Raw genomic sequence first — 14,877 nt, 5'->3', positions numbered from 1 at the left:
CCAGGCTGTCTGACTGATTCCTCCAACCAGGTGTACCCAGCGTTAGCCTTAACTGGCCTTTCCAAAATTGCTGCTGGGATCTGGAGATAGCTCAGTGTTTCGGGCTCAAGACTCAGAGCCAGCTGATGGAACCAACAAGGAGGAACTTCACTAACAGACTGAGGTCAGGTCTCTCTGAAAGCACCCACCCCCTAGCTGCAGTTCTCTTCACTTTAAGTAAGGGTTGGGTATGGGGGGTTGGGCTAAGCAGCTGTTGTAAGCAAGCAAGCAGGAAAGAAAAACAAAAGTAAAATATAGCAGCTAGCTTTTGCTAGTATAGATGCAATTAGGCACATTCCATTTTTTTTCCTGTTTCTCTCTCTTTTAAAAAAAATTTCTTTATTGGGGGATTAATGGTTTACAGCTGGAGGCACATTCTATTTCCCACATTAGACATTTTACTTTATGAGCTTCCTTGTGCTCTACTTATCTGCTACTTATTCAGTGAAATTTGGTTTGACCTTTCTCATCTTAAATCTTTGTTTTCACTTACTTGACCTTCTGCATAGCCACCTGCAGAATTTCTTTTTTATATAAAATTTTTATCTTTATTCATTTGATAGAGACAGTCAGAAATCGAGAGGAAGGTAGAGAGGAAGAGGGAGAGAGACACCTGCAGCACTGCTTCACCACTCACAAAGCTTTCCCCTTGCAGGTGGGGACTGGGGACTTGAACCCGGGTCTTGCACACTGTAACATGTGTGCTAACCAGGTGCACTACCACCTGCACAATATCAAAGTCCTGCACATACGCAATCCCTCTGCACATTCTCAGTTCTTCTATACATTCTCAGTCTTTCTATTCTGTGTTATCAGCAGGTAACTTTACCTTATCAGATATCAGACTCTGGGTTCCATGCCTTAAAGCACCATAGACAGCACCAGGGGAGGTTCATGGATGGTGGGGTGGTGGGTACATTGATGTTTCTCTCCTCTTCTTTTATTTATTTATTTTCCCTTTTGTTGCCCCTGTTGTTTTATTGTTGTAGTTATTAATATCGTCGTTGTTAGATAGGACAGAGAAATGAAGAGAGGAGGGGAAGACAGAGAGGGGGAGAGAAAGACAGACACCTGTAGACCTGCTTCACCACCTGTGAAGCAACTCTCCTGCAGGTGGGGAGCCAGGGTCTCCAACCGGGATCCTTATGCTGGCCCTTGCGCTTTGCACTACATACACTTAACCAGCTGCGCTACCTACCAACTCCCTCTCCTCTTCTTCTATAAAGTTATAGAATTTTAAAAGGGAGAAGGGCAGAGGGGCCACTCAGCAGTATTGTGCATGTGAGAAGCCCTTGCTGCATTTACCACCACCACCCCCCCACAGCTATATTATTGCGGGGCTAGTGTGAGGGTGTTTCTTCCTGGGCACGTGCTCTGAGGCTTACTCAGCGACTCCTAAGAGAGACCAGGAACTCATGACGGAGTGGGAACACAATGCGACTTTATTGATCAAAGACAACGCTTTTATGTCTTTTGAGCCAGAAGTGTCAAGTCGGAAAAGGAAATGGCTAGAAAAGGGGGTGGAGAAAAGGAAAGAGCGGGAAGGTAGAAAGTTTCGATAGCAAGGGTTGCAAAGGTTTTAACCACTGGGATTAATAAATACCCTGCAAGCAGGGCTGGTGTCAGGCAAAACAATGATTATGTAAATAGACCATAGTATCAGCGATGGAGGATGGAAGGGGGGGGGGTGGCTTAAGGCCCGACATATAAAAACAAACAAATAAATAAAAAAAAAGTCTATGTGGCTTATCAGAAATGGAACAGAAATCCATTGATGTTCCTGAGAACTTTCCCTCCACTCCTGTCCTTCCAGAGGGAAAAAAAAGAAAAAAAGTTCAAATAGTCGTGTAGCCAGCATCTCATGAAGATCTTCAAAAAGGCCTCTCCTTATTATATAAAAACCCCAAGAGGAGGGGGCCAGGTGGTAGCACATGGCGCAAAGCACAAGGACCAGGGCAAGAATCCTGGTTCGAGCCCCCGGCTCCCCAACTGCAGGCCGTCACTTCACAAGCAGTGAAGCACGTCTGCAAGTGTCTGTCTTTCTCTCCATCTTCCCCTCTTCTCTCAATTTCTCTCTGTCCTATCCAGCAATAACAATAACAACAACAATAAACAACAAGGACAAGAAAAGGGAAAAAATGGCCTCTAGGAGCAGTTGATCTGTAGTGCAGGCACCGAGCCCCAGCAATAGCCCTGGAGGCAAAAAAAAAAAAAAAAAAAAAAGCGAGAGGCTTGGTGGTGGTGCTCCTGGTTAAGTGCATGTATTACCATGCATAAAGACCCGGGTTTAGTGGTCCGGGAGGTGGCCGCAGTGTTAAGGCTTTGGACTCTCAAGCATGAGGTCCTGAGTTCGATACCCAGCAGCACATGTGCCAGAGTGATGTCTGGTTCTTTCTCTCTCCTCCTACCTTCTCATGAATAAATAAATAAAATCTTAAAAAAAAAAAAGACCCAGGTTCAAGCCCCTAGTCCCCACCTGCAAAGGGAAAGTTTCACAAGCAGTAAAGCAGAGCTGCAGGTGTCTCTCTGTCTCTCTCCATCTCCCCCCCTCTCAGTTTTTCTCTGTTATATCAAATACAAATTTTTAAAAAACCTAATTACTAAATAACCCATACATGTATACATGCATATACACTATATGGTCATTATATTTATATATGACACGCTTATAGATAATCAAGGTTTTAATTGCCCACAAAAATATTTTGACAGCATTATTTATACTTATTATATATTCATATAGGTAATGAAAAATTGTTATTATTATGCACTTTAAGCAAAAATCTCATCCTGTAAATACTTCTTTGTAACTTAGATTTTGCTGTACCTTTCACTGTTAATGCTTAGTTAGCATACTTAATTTTTTTAATTTTTTATTTATAAAAAGGAAACATTGACAAAACCATAGGATAAGAAGTGTACAACTTCGCACAATTCCCACCACCAGACCTCCGTATCCCATCCCTTCCCTGATAGCTTTCCTATTCCTTAACCCTCTGGGAGTATGGACCCAAGGTCATTGTGGGTTGCAGAAGGTGGAAGCTCTGGCTTCTGTAATTTCTTCCCTGCTGAACATGGGCATTGACATTTCAATCCATACTCCCAGACTGTCTCTCTCTTTTCCTAGTGGGGAAGGGCTCTGGGGAAGCGGAACTCCAAGGCACGTTGGTGGGGTTGTTTGTCCAGGGATGTCTGATCGGCAGCATGCTGGCATCTGGAACCTGGTAGCCGAAAAGAGAGCTAGCATACATAGCCAAACAAATTGTTGAACAATCATGGACCTAAAGGCTGAAATAGTGCAGAAGAAGTATCGGGGTCCTCCATTTTGTAGATAGCTAGTAGGCATACTTTAGTTATATTACAAAGGGCCTGTGGCTATATAATTGTTGTTGTTTTGGGATTGTTTTATTTTTTTTTTTTTCCTGAGCCTGATATCTGATATGCAGGTAGATCCAAGTTATTGTCTAGGAAGATGATGTCATGGCTGGGAAAAGGACCAGAAAGCTGGATCAGGGAAGAAAGTAGCTCCCTAATATGGGAAAGAGGTATAAATATTGTTGACTGTAACCCCCATCAATTTGATTTGGTCTGGGACCCATAATTAGCTTAGGAGCCTGTGTGACCTCTGCATTCCTCTAGATCTGAGCTCACATTCTGTGGTCATGAGTAGGAACATTCCAAGCTGCCCCAGTATCGACCCATCTTCCTCAGGTGTAGCACAGAGTATGTTGTCCATCCTCTCTTCGGAGGATGGAACATTCTCTACCATTATTGATCCAAGTTGAGAGTAAGGTCCTATGGGGGCCCACAAAGGGGTCTATATTGTTGCTTAATTTTACATATTTAATTATTAACTGTAATATGTTAACTAAATATATTCCACCATATGAAATACACACAGCACCTGAGTAAATCATCCTCTAGTGGGTGCTTTGTTTTGCTATTTTGCCTATGGTTGCCACCCTAACCAATGCCTCGTGATAATTCTTCTCACTAGATTTTGCATGACTCCTTATTAACGTGCAGCTGAAGAAACCTGGTTGCTCAGGTTTAAGTGGCCTCAAATTGCTGGCAGTTACAGACTAAGTCAAGGTTGATCCCATGTCTATGCTTGGCAGAATGAGAAGGGCTCCAGAGCCTTCTACTGGTAATTCCAGCTTGAACCCTGGTTGTTACACACTATAATGTTTTTGATTAACCAGGTGTGCCACCACCTGGCCCCCTAAACTAGTCTTTTTTAATTAAAAAAAAATGTAACATTAGGCTAGGGAAAAGAAAGTATAGGAAGAACTGTAAATAGGTATATATTATTAGAACAGTAGTTCTAATCCACATGCTATAGCTCTATTAACACACTTTTCTTTCTTCTTTTTTTTCCTTCCTTCCTTCCTTCCTAACCAAAGCACTACTCAGCTCTGGCTAATAGTGGTGCAGGGCACTGAATTTGGGACCTCTGATGCCTCAGGAATTAAAGTTATTTTCATAACCATTATGTTATCTCCCTCACCCCTACTTAACAAACTTTTATGCTTGTGGCACCTTGCATCACCATAAACCAGAGTTGAGCAGTGTTCTGCTAAAACAAATAAACAAAACTTTGTTTCAAAATATTGCTCTGAGATTTGGAAAATGCATTTGAGTTTTTCAACCTCCATTTCCTTACAAATGAAATCCAGAAGACGTTTCTGTCTTTGTGTTCTGTGAGCATTAAATGAAACACATGCATATATGTAATATAAATATCAGAGAGCATTGGTTCTCAGAAATTCGAGGACTCTCATAGTTTTTGCTGTAACCTTGATTACCGAGAGTCAAAGAAGATCTCTCACTTGTCTCAGAGAGTTGTTTGCAAAGGCAACATTACTCAAGATAAAAGCAGGTTTACATAATCCCAGAAAGGTCAGCCATTGATCAAGGATTAAGCTTCCAAACCCCAGGTGAGTGAGAGGAAGAATACAAATAGCAGTTTATCTCTTCCCACCTGTATTGTCATGAAAGTGAAATCTACTCAGCAAGATGGTATGGGGGAGGGGGAAGTAGTGTCTTCCTCTTTGCAGGCCTCCCCACCTTCAGCAGAGAGCTACCTTCAAAACTTCCAAAATGATTAGAAAGTCCAATAGCTTCTATCTGGAACCATCCGTTCCACCCCGGTTCCATGGCTGCCAGTTCTTAGCAACATCGCCCCGCCAGATATTCGTCGGGATGCGGCATCATCTAAGTTCATTTCCCACGTCTACCGACCAGACCTGCCAATATACATGGCTATCTTTGCCCACCCTGTCCAACGCTTGACATCTCGTCACCCAATCTGGTCCCCTATGCCTACACTGAACTTCTCCGTTCCAGTCTCTTGGAAACAGAGCTGGCAGTCAGCTGAGGTAAAGAACAAATACCTCATCACAGACCCCTGCAAGCGTCAACCCGGCTTTGACCTAGCACGTTATGATTGGGCCCTCCTCAATCGCTATCGAACAGGCCATGGCCGGTGGGCCGCTATGTTCCACCGCTGGGGAGCCAGAGATGACCCGAACTGCCCCTGTGGCTACAGACAGACTATGACCCACATAGTCAACGACTGCCACCTCTCCAGATTCAAAGGAGGTCTCGACACTTTACATCAGGCTCAACCTGACGCTGTTGACTGGCTACGGAAGAAGGGCAAACGCTAGAAGAAGAAGAAGTGTCAGGAAGGAGGAACTAGATAAAAGGAAGTTAAGGGCCCAGTGTATACAAAGATGAGAAGGGGAAGGGAGTGGGAAAGAAAAGAGACACAAGATTTTCTATATGAAGAAGCATAAAGGGTTATCTTACATTCCAGTTCTGCAATTTCTCTCCAAAGCAAACAAGCACACTTCTCTAATTGCACTCCCCACACTTTCTGAGGTCTTCCTCTGCTCCCTCCTTCACTGATACCATGGTGCCTTGATGGACACAGAGTAATGTTCAGTATTACCAATAATGCAGAATTTGTTTCACCTCAAGGAGAATGCTCCTCTCATATTGCTGTGGTGGAAAAGCTCTCATATCAATAGAATTTTTATGTTTGTTCCTTTCTTTTTTTTTTAATTTTTGAAAGGACAGAGAGAAATTGAGAGTGAACAGGGAGATTGAGAAGGAGAGAGGAAGACAGAAACCTATAACATTGGTTCACTACTCATAAAGCTTCCCACCTCCAGGTGGAGACCTGGGGCTTGAACTTTGGTCCTTGCACATTGTATTGTGTGCACTCAACCGGTTGCGCCATCACCTGGTCAATATCAGTGGAGTTTTAAACTAGCAACTCTTTGTAAAGATGAGGAGACTTGAGTCCCAGAGAAAAGGCATGACTTAATGTAGGCCACACAGCAATGCTTCTGAGGCTCACACATGGGTGCACTTAGTTATAAGCAAGAATTCCTTTTTTAAATAATGTGATCACTTTCCCTGAAAGAAGTCATGTTTATTATATGCTTGCTGTCTTCCAGATATTGTGCTGCCTTCTAACTGTAATCATCTTATTGAATTCTCACCCAACACTGTGGGGACAGGTACTGTTTCTCTGCTCTGTTTATAGGGGAGGAACAGCCTCTCAGAAGTTCAATGACTTGTTGATTTTCACATGGCTACTACATGGGACTCAGGGTATGACCCAGGCAATCTAGCTTCTTCTTTTTTTTTATTATTATTATTTTTTAATTTATGTATTTATTTATTTTCCCTTTGTTTTTGCCCTTGTTGTTTTATTGTTGTAGTCATTATTGTTGTTGTTATTGATGCTTTGTTGTTGGATAGGACAGAGAGAAATGGAGAGAGGAGGGGGAGACAGGGAGAGAGAAAGATAGACACCTGCAGACCTGCTTTACCGCTTGTGAAGCGACTCCCCTGCAGGTCGGGAGCCGGGGGCTTGAACTGAGACCCTTATGCTGGTCCTTGTGCTTTGCGCCACCTGCGCTTAACTGCTGCACTACCGCCCAACTCCCGCAATCTAGCTTCTGATCTCAGATTTTTGGCTGCTACATTATCTCATACAGCACAAAGATATCCACATAGCAGGACATACACTTGACATTAATGTCCAGATGTTATCTTGTGACCCCTGCCTGTAACCTCTACCTTGGTCTCACACTCTAGTTTCACCATAAATGAAACAGCATAGTTGGTATTTGGATCAGTTGATCACTCACTAGTCAGGGCTGGTAATGAGCCCCTCACTTTGCAAAGATTGCAATTGGAAGTGGGAAGTCTCTTGGTGGAGAAAAACCCACTGGCGATCACTGTGTTCTTTACTATCTTGTAGAGAAATGAGACACAACTGTGACTTGATTGGCCCTCTTCATTATGACTTTAGACAAAGACTGATGACATGCTATTTCCTCAACCCCATCTGGAGTCATGACCCCCTCATATAGTCATGGAACTGACAGATCATCTTCATCCCTGGGGTCTCTTCATAGTCCAGTTTATAATTTCTAGTGGAATAAAATAAAGACAGGTTCTGATTCTTCTTTCTTTTGTGATATTTCCTTAATGGATGGATACACTTTGCATGAACAATATATAGGTGTCCTTCTATAAGGAACAGAAAGCTATGCACTCCCTTCCTTAGAAATTAATAACAGTGGCTGCCAGTTTTGAGGAATTCTGTCAGGAGTAGATATACATGCATACATATGTTTACTTGGTCTTCCTGTTTTACAAGGTGAAAATTAGGGTGCCCCTTGGCATTTGAGAAAGGGAGGCTCAGAAAGGAAAATTACTTTTCCCAGGGTCACACAGCTAGCAAGTGGAAGGGCCTTATGCAAACCAGATCTTTTTCATCTCAGAGTCTTCACTCTTACCTAATGCTATACTATATGGATCTTATATTCACAGCCTTGAATGGCCCTAGTAAACATCCAGAAATAAGAGCCACATACTGACCTCCAACTCTCTTAAGACCTAAGTTACAGCTTTAGGTGGATGAGTCCTAGCTTTAGGCCTATAGTTTTTTTTTTTTTTTTTTTTAAGATTTTATTTATTAGTGAGAAAGATAGGAGAAGAGAGAGAAAGAACTAGACATTGCTTTGGTACATGTGTTACCAGGAATCAAACTCAGGACCTCATGCTTCAGAATCCAATGCTTTTACCTCGCAGACCACAACCTATAGAATTCCGCCCCCCTCCTGTTATCGCTAGGGCTTGGTGCCTGCACTACGAATGCTCCTGGCTGCCATTTTCCCATTGTAGTTGTTTTGTTGTTGCTGTTGCTGTTGCTGTTGCTACTGTTGTTGCTGTTGTTGGATAGGACAGAGAGAAATTGAGAGGAGGGGAAGACAGAGGGGGAGAGAAAGACACCTACAGACTGTTTCACTGCTTGCGGCATGAGCCCTCTGCAGGTGGGGATCCTTGCTCTGGTCCTTACTTTCTTTTCTTTATCTTTTTTTTTATTTGTAAAAAAGGAAACATTCCCTCTGAAATAGCTCAGTTGGGAGAGTGTTAGACTGAAAAAAGGAAACATTGGCTAAACAATAGGATAAGAGGCGTACAACTTCACACAATTCCCACCACCAGATCTCCGTATCCCATCCCTTCCCTGATAGCTTTCCTATTCTTTAACCCTCTGGGAGTATGGACCCAAGATCATTGTGGGATGCAGAAGGTGGAAGCTCTGGCTTCTGTAATTGCTTCTCTGCTAAACATGGGCATTGACAAGTCAATCCATACTCCCAACCTGTCTCTCTCTTTCCCTAGTAGGGTGGGGCTCTGGGGAAGCTGAGCTCCAGGACACATTGGTGGGATTGTCTGTCCAGTGAAGTCTGGTGGGCATCATGCTAACATCTGGAACCTGGTGGTTGAAAACAGAGTTAATATACAAAGCCAAACAAATTGTTGACCAATCATGGACCTAAAGGCTGGAATAGTGCAGATGAAGAGTTGGAGGGTCCTCCATTTTGTAGATAGCTAGTAGGCATATTTTAGTTACATTACAAAGGGCCTGTGGCTATACTAGTTTTGTGGGGGTTTTTTCCCCCTGAGCCTGAAATCTGATAGGCAGGTGGATCCAAGTTATTTTCTGGGGAGATGATGTCATGGCTGGAAAAGGACCAGAAAGCTGGATCAGGGAAGAGGGTAGCTCCCTAATATGGGAAAGGGGTATAAATATTGTTGATTGAAAACCCCATCGATTTGATTTGTTCTGGGGCTTTTTCTTTTTTTTAAGCAAGTGATCAGCAAAGAGTATTCTCTTCATTTCAGGTCAGTCCTGAAAAATGGTTGCTATCATTTCACTCTGCCTCTATTTATAGCTAAAAGAAAGAAAAAAGAATATCAAATTATGGGAGTCGGATGGTAGTGCAAGGATCCGCATAAGGATCCTGGTTCAAGCCCCTGGCTCCCCACCTGCAGGGGAGTCGCTTCACAAGCGGTGAAGAAGGTCTGCAAGTGTCTATCTTTCTCTCCCTTTCTGTCTTCCCCTCCTCTTTCCATTTCTCTCTGTCCTATCCAACAATGATGACATCAGTAATAATAACTACAACAATAAAACAACAAGTGCAACAAAAAAGGGAATAAATAAATAAATATTTTAAAAAAGAATATGGAACTAATCTGATCACAGTAGTGTATACTAGTAAAAAAGCACTGTCCTTGGTTCTGCCATTTTCCTTTTTGAGTATGTTACTAACCCTCTCTCTGATTTAGTTTTCTCATCTGTAAAATGGCGCTAGTAATGTTTGTTTTGGAAACCATGTAGGGTGTCTTTATATTTACAGTGAGTTCTACACCACCCTAACACACACACACCTACCCTTAGGAGGTTAGTTTAGTTTTAATTTGTATTATCAGTAATGGTGGGAAAGGGGCAGTTTAGGTTTGGGTTTGATAAAATTGAATACTTTGTTTTTTTCTTGAACTTGGGCTCAGGGGTGGTCACATTACCCCCAACATATGGTTTGAGAAGCAGAGAAAGATGGTCAGCAGAGAAAGAATGATAAAATTTATGTAAAAATGAAGCAGAAAATGAAGAGGACAGTTATGTCCTCATAGTAAATCTTCTTCTCTGGCCATCAAAATTCTAACTAACAAACTATCTCACAATCTTGTTAGGGTTTAATATGAGGATGAATAAAGCAAGCGCTTAATAAAGGCCTTTGGGGCTGGGGAGATCGCGTAGTGGTTATACAAAAAGATTTTAATGTCTGAATCTACCATCATAAGCCTGGACCAAGCAGTACTCTGATAAGGAGGAGAGAGAGGAGGGAGGAGGAGAGGAGAGAAAGTAGAGTTAGTCACGTAACTCAAGTTGGACGTGCTAAGATCGACCCAGTCTGGAAAAGAAAAAAGAGAAATTTCCCATGAGTGGTCATCCCACTTGCGTTTATCTTGTCCATCTCCAAAACTCTCTCCCTTTACACTGTCTGAACTGGAAGACGCTTTGAAGAGGGTTAAACCGGGAACAGCTGCTGGCTATGATAACATCACCCCAGAACTCATTCTTAACCTGGGTCCCGCGGCAAAGAAGTGGCTCGCTTCATTCCTGTCCCACATCTTGGAATCTGAGTCTATGCCCAAAGTTTGGCGTCGTGCGAAGATAATAGCAGTTTTGAAACCAAAGAAAGACCCAACACTGGCCGCCAGCTATAGACCAATTTCTCTCCTCTCCGTGTGTTACAAACTCCTTGAGAGGCTGCTTCTGTCACGTATTTCTCCTCTTACAGAGAAATTCCTATCACCTGCCCAAGCCGGTTTCCGCCCAGGAAGATCTACCTGTGAACAAGCCCTGGCCCTCTCAACTTACATTGAAAATGGATTCCAGAAGAATTTAAAGACGGGTGCTGTCTTTGTTGATCTCACAGCAGCCTATGACACGGTCTGGCACCGTGGTCTCCTAGTCAAGATCTCAAGATGCCTGCCTCCATGGGTGGCCAACACTATATCGTTTCTTCTCCAAAACAGAAGATTCCGGGTGCATCTGGGTGACAAATCTAGCAGATGGAGACTTGTCTCAAGTGGCCTCCCCCAGGGCTCTGTTCTGGCTCCTACGCTATTTAATATTTACATCAATGATCTCCCAGAAACTTCTTCAAGGAAGTTCATCTATGTCGATGACATCTGCTGTGCAACTCAGGCATCAAAGTTCGACATCCTCGAGGAAACACGAAAGACATGTCTCTGATATCTGATTACTGTAAAAAATGGCGACTAATCCCTAGCACTGCAAAAACGGTATCATCTGTTTTCCATCTACACCATGCCTCGGCCTCGCGTGAGCTTAATGTGCAGCTTGGCGATACGAGAATCCGGCATGAAGCCCAGCCAGTCTATCTTGGCGTTACTCTCGATCACACTCTGTCATTTCACGAACATCTCATAAAAACTGCAGCAAAGGTGGGCATGAGGAATAACATCATTGCAAGACTGGCCAGCTCCTCATGGGGCGCGAGCGCTTCCACACTACGATCATCATCCCTGGCATTATGCTATTCCACTGCAGAATACTGTGCCCCAGTATTGTTCCATAGCCCCCATATCTACTTGGTCGATTCCAAATTATATTCCTCCATGAGGATAATTTCTGGAACCATCCATTTCCACCCCGGTTCCATGGCTGCCAGTCCTTAGCAACATCGCCCCGCCAGATATTCGTCAGGATGCGGCATCATCTAAGTTCATTTCCCACGTCTACGCTCGACCGGACCTGCCAATATACACGGATATCTTCGCCCACCCTGTCCAACGCTTGACGTCTCGTCACCCAATCTGGTCCCCTACGCCTACACTGAACTTCTCTGTTCCAGTCTCTTGGAAACAGAGCTGGCAGTCAGCTGAGGTAAAGAACAAACACCTCATCACAGACCCCTGCAAGCATCAACCCGGCTTTGACCTAGCACGTTATGATTGGGCCCTCCTCAATCGCTATCGAACAGGCCATGGCCGGTGCGCCGCTATGTTCCATTGCTGGGGAGCCAGAGACGACCTGAACTGCCCCTGCAGCTACAGACAGACTATGACCCACATAGTCAACGACTGCCACCTCTCCAGATTCAAAGGAGGTCTCGAAACTTTACATCAGGCTCAACCTGATGCTGTTGACTGGCTACGGAAGAAGGGCAAACGCTAGAAGAAAGAAGCAGGTTAGAAGTTTACCACAATTGATAACTCTATTACAATTGGAAGTCTTTTTTAGTATGATTTTAAGGTTGTTTAAAGTTTAAACAATAAAATGTGGAAAGGTAAACAGAAGAACCATGGAAAAAAAAAACCTAAGGCATGAGAACCATTAGCATAACCATTGTGTAATCTACCATTTCTAATTGAGAAGGATTCGAGAGTTTTACATATCAACAAGTCTATTTAACCTTTTGTTACACCCATTGAAGATGGAGCCACACCCTAGGTGTGTGCAGGTTTTTTTTCTTTAGACTAACTTAGTTAAACTATATTGATTTTTAACTAATTTTTAACTCAGACTTTAAATGTAAGTTAATTTTACCTTTATGAGAACTATGTTGAAAACCTTTTTCATTTAACTCTGTCTGGTAAGAATATAGCCTTAAAGTTACATTTTTAACCTTAAAGTTAATGTTTACCAAACTTTAAACACACACGTAAACATGGTCTTTGATATACAAGGAGGAAAACTTTTGTTACAAAGACATGTCATTTTAAACACGAGTGTAGATCTATACTGTCTTAGCCAGGGAATGTGTTGTCTAGCGGTGGCTTCTTGTGCAACTTCAGCTCCAGGAATTGTAGGTAGCGATCTCTGCAGGAATCTCTGTGTATTCTAGCTTTTCTGAAAGTAGTCCTCTTTAGCACCTGCACCTTGAGTGCAGTGGTTTTCAACTAATCTGTTCTAACTTGGGCTCCTGTTCTGAGGCCTGCATCGGTGACTGGGACTGGGACCTAGAAGAGTGTCTGTCAGCATCGGGTGTAGCCACTTTACCTGTAAGGACAGGTAAAGAAGACATCAGCCCCTTTCCTACTTCCCAAGTTCCTGCACAGTTTAGACTTGCTATATATTTGGCCTTGATGGGACTTTCCATAAACGAGTGGGGCAGAAGCCCTTCTCTCTATGGCCTCTCCTGCTTCACCCAACCTTCCAACAAAAAGTTATAGATTGGTAACTTCTAATCCTTTGAAATGAATTCATCACCTGGTATTCTTAGAGAGAAATAAGACTATTTGAATGAAAACAAGTCAATAATACACCTATAATCCCTACCCTGAAATAATAAGGCTTACACTTTTGTATATTTTCAAAACACATGAATAAGTATATGATGTATATATAAAATGAGATAACTTTGTACCTATTTGGATTTCTTGACTTTTTCACTTAGAAATAGTTCATGAACAACTTTTAATATCAGTATATATATTTCTATATTATCATTTTGAATAACCCTATAGAAGTTCATCAAAAATGCTCATATACTCTGCAAGTTTTGTTAACATACATTTAGTGTATTCTTTATTTTTATATTAGTAATATGGATTGATGAATATACTAAATGTCTTTATAAATTTGATTGGGATAATTTAAAAAAATACTATCTTTATTTATTTGATAAAGACAGCCAGAAATTGAGAGGAAGGGGGGATCTGGAGAGGGAGAGAGACAGAGAGACCACAGAGACCTGCAGCACTACAGTACCACTCATGAAACTATCCTCCTGCAGGTGGGGACCAGGGACTTGAACCTGGGTCCTTGCACATTGTAACATATGCACTCAACCAGATGCACCATCACCACCGGGCCCCAGAATAATTTTTAAGAATAATTGTTGATCAAAATGAAAGTTTACTTAAAATCTTTGATGCACATTGCTATGTTTAACCTGTTAGAACTCTTTTCCTATAATAATACTTCAGGGGCTTTACATGATAGCTTCTTTATTTTCAGTAGACAGAAAAAAAGTAAATTTTTTTTTTGCACCAGGGTCATGCCTGCAAGATTCCACTGCTCCTGGCATTCTTTTTCCTTTTAATTTCAGATAGAGACAGAGAGAGGGAGAAAGGGAGGAGGGAGAAAGAGAAGAGGGAGGGATGAGGGAGAGATGAGGGAGGGAGGGAATAGAGAGGGAGGGTGATAGACAAAGAGACCACAGAGCTACTTCACCATTCGTGATATTTCCCATGACATTGTGTATGGTGTTCTCATGTGGTACTGAGAGTTTGAACCTGGGTCTTTGGGCATGGCAAAGTGAGTACTTTGCCAGGTGAGCTATCTGGAACTAAGACATCAAAAATTTTGTATAACAGCTTCCATGATTCTGTTTTGATTATAAGCCAAGGAGTACCAATCACAACAGAATCAGCATATACATTAAGATAATCCACTTGTGTTTAAAATATATTATTTGTCTAGTGTATCCATTATTGTAGGGTGCTTATGAATCTGCAGAGTCCATGCAGATACTTACTGATTCCCAGAAATGAGAACTATCATTTCTCAATTGTATTATGTGGGTCCAGGACACATGGACAAAAGACTTCACACACTTTTTCTGGTCTATTTTTCACATGAAGATTTATCTTAAGGGTCATCCTTCTATAATTGCTTCTGCCTTCCTGGAATGCCTACTTGCAAAGATGTGACTATCTGAAGCTTCTTGACTAGAAAGACAGATGAAAATGGGGGCCTCTGGACTGGAATTAAAAGGGGGTAGGAAGAGAATTGTTTCTTTTTAGTAAATCATCATTGTTTAAAGAGCACCTTTGTTCCCATGCTTATTGACATCAAACCAAAAAACAACAAACTAATAGAATCACGATTCCTTCTTCTATTTTGCTTTTGGGGGCAAGAGATTCTGAGAATATTCCATAAGGCTTTTCAGAATGGCCTGAGGATTAAGCAATCATTCACTCCTGTCATATATT

General features: G+C 42.2%; 1 protein-coding gene and 1 non-coding gene across 2 annotated transcripts in view; both read right to left on the bottom strand.

The window, feature by feature from the left end:
- Positions 1 to 14,877, bottom strand: part of LOC103108121 (C-C motif chemokine 15-like) — a 290,207-nt gene that overhangs the window by 128,687 nt on the left and 146,643 nt on the right. The window lies entirely within an intron of this gene.
- Positions 9,219 to 9,287, bottom strand: LOC132542364 (small nucleolar RNA SNORD2). Its single transcript, XR_009553442.1, has one exon. It is a non-coding gene; the product is annotated as a small nucleolar RNA SNORD2 (small nucleolar RNA).

Source organism: Erinaceus europaeus, chromosome 12 (assembly GCF_950295315.1).
Source record: "Erinaceus europaeus chromosome 12, mEriEur2.1, whole genome shotgun sequence".
Classification (NCBI taxonomy): domain Eukaryota; kingdom Metazoa; phylum Chordata; class Mammalia; order Eulipotyphla; family Erinaceidae; genus Erinaceus; species Erinaceus europaeus.
Note: the sequence above shows the minus strand (reverse complement) of the source record. Positions and strands in the feature narration are given on the sequence as shown.